We start from the raw sequence: 2,980 nt of genomic DNA on the forward strand, positions 1-2,980 counted from the left end.
TGATCCTCTGAAGGTCTGGGTAGGGGAATACATCATGCAAATATATTTAATTGTTAAGGCTGCTACGGCTGCTTATGTTGAAACAGCTGGGAACATCTAGCTAAGTCTATGGTACTAAAGGCGTGTGTGTGTGTGTGTGTGTGTGTGTGTGTGTGTGTGTGTTTGTGTCCGCGGGTGTGTGTGTGGCCTCGAAAACCTAATCCTCCACTTTGGAGTGACAGCCCACTTGCCGGAGTCCTAAAAAGAAAACAAGTACGAAAGAGAGAGAGAAAGAGAGAGAGACACAGAGAGAGAGAGACACGGAGAGAGAGAGAGAGAGAGAGAGAGAGAGAGACAGAGAGAGAGAGAGAGAGAGAGAGAGAGAGAGAGAGAGAGAGAGAGAGAGATGGCGGGGGCTGGAAATGCAGAAACATGCTGTAGAGGAGTGGTTCTTTGGGGGAGTTTGGAGGACTGTGAGGTCTTCCAATAGTTGCATCAGCAGTTATAGTCGCGGAACCAAATGTGGATCTAACAACGTGTCTCAGGGGAGCTGTTTCCCCCCTCTCTCATTGAAATGAAACCAAGTGTGGAGCGGGCCCGGGACAGGTGCTGAACACGTGGACACGAGGAGCTGTCTGGACCGGGAACCGCTCACACAGGACCCCAGGCAGGGCCGATACAACCACACACACGTGGTGGTGATTATGTTCAGCTCCCCGGCCATGGCAGAGTCCCAGCCGGACGACAGAGCCCCGCGCTGAGGAGCTCCAGGTGCCAGCGGATCACTCGGAGGGAATAACGCCGCTCCATCGTGGCTGTTAGCGTATCTCCTGGGACGGATGTGGCTCCTTATGAGATGTTTTCTCGCAGTCTCGAAATAGTGACCGTCAGGTGGTGATCAAAGAAGTACGATAAAGTGCTCTGGGCCTGTAACAAGACAAGAGCCACCACCAGCCAAAGATAAGTAGTAAGTATTAACTCAGCATTGTTTGACTTGAATACAACATACATTGACATCCATATTGCCTGGAATATGTGAGTGGAAAAGTCCTTCTAATCTTAAAGGATCCTCACCTCAGATTATTCCTCAACGTTAAAGATAATGTGTAAGTAGTACAGTTAAGGTGGTTGAACCTTTGCACTAAGGCCCTCTGCTCAGTATCTAAAACATATATGACCATTAACTCTACCTTCTTTGAAGACCCTACCGAGGTGCGTTTGTTAGTAAAAATCTGTTATGGCATGTAATATTCCTCCCAGAGGCCAAATAAATGGAATAGCAGTAAATTCTTTCACTTGCATTTACGTTTAAGAACAAACTGGCTACAAAGTCAAACCAGTTAAGGCCACGTTCTAACTTGGGGAAAACAACCAGCTTCACACCTGGAGGCTTGAACCTTCGGACTAATCTGTCCCCCCTCCAACACTTCTCGTCAACCACTTTCTATTCAACCACCATCCATCTTCCTCCCAGTCCGTTGTCATGGCAGCCCAGTCCGGACTCTGCAGCGAGGCAGACAGCTCAGTGAAGTGGCAGCTGTGCTATGATGTCACAGCCAAGACGTGGTGGATGGTAAGTTGAAGCTCATCATGTCCTCCAACTTCTTGTGCTTGTAGCTCAGTGGAAGGTCTAGCTAGCCTGTTAAAATGTATGTTTGGGTGTTTTGGCTGGGTTTTTACCTTCTTCGTATCTACATGAAAACCCTAATTTTCCATCTGGGATGAATACGTACATCTCATCATAATATATATTCAAGTAGCCACTTGAACAAGTGTGTTTCCCTTTAGTTTTTCATCATTTTTTAGAAGAAAATGTTTCAGTTAAATTCATTTGATTAGAGTTTACATGATTAAACCTTTTCTCACCTTTAAACTAATTTAAGAAAGAAAACAACAAAAAAAGATGCGCTACAATGAAAAATGGATATTCAATGTTTGTGGTTTAACCTCTCGTTGCTATATTTCTGAGAGCTATAGTTTATGAAGATGAACACACAAACCATAAACCTGAACCTTACGAACTATGTGGATGTTAAACAACTCACTGGGTGGCAAATAAGGGGAAGGGGTGGGCAAGGTGTTTATAGAAGTAGGAAATAAACTGTTGGTTTCATAATTAGGAAAGTGAGATAAACAAAAAGAAAGAAAGAATGAGTTACTGAAAAAAAGGAGAGTAAGGAAAGAAGGGGGTGGGACGCATATATACATATTATATGTATATGAAGTATCCACAACTGAAGAATAACCCAGACGTTGATTAAAGAGGAACAACACTGTAGACTACTTGAGTGTATTCGCTGCAATCTAAAGGTTGAACCATGCAAAGCTCAGCATGCTCGTTGGTGATTCATAATGTATTAGAAAATATTAACCATAAGTGTCTCTGTGCATGTAGCAATTCTTCACTTGTGTCAATGAGTAATGAAGGGAAAAATAATGTTTCGGTTTAACACAGAAAGGAGACAAAATCATAAGCTCTATGCCAAAAGTCTGTTCTCGCCTAAAGCAGGGATCCTGGCAAATGTCTGGTGCCAGTATTTTGAAAAACACTTATTAACATCTGTCTTCTGGATGTATTATGGATCTTAGGGAGACAGAAGTTCTTAACCTCACTTTTCATAAGAACAACAGAACTCTGACATCCAACAACTGTGAATTCAGAGAGGTTTGTTTGACTTTCCAGCTGAGACCACTGGGAAGTTGCTGGATGTGGGCCTCAGGCTTTATATCTCCGTTTTAATCAGGGCTTGGAATAATGCGCCTTTCTGGCTGTTGCGCTTTTTTGTGGGATGAATCCTGTAAGATGCTAGGGGATTTAAACTGGAGCTCTGGTAGTCAATGAAAGCAAGCTTAGTGTTTGGAGATCTTCCGAAATTATTTAATAAGTGGTTCAAAAGTTGTATAAGAGGGACTGTGGCAGGTGCTGCAATTGCATGTACATGTATTAAGGTTTCCCTTGCAACCCACTACTCTGAATATCAACTCATACATTTAACTTTAA

The sequence above is a fragment of the Micromesistius poutassou genome (assembly GCF_964030765.1).
Source record: "Micromesistius poutassou genome assembly, chromosome: 9".
NCBI lineage: Eukaryota > Metazoa > Chordata > Actinopteri > Gadiformes > Gadidae > Micromesistius > Micromesistius poutassou.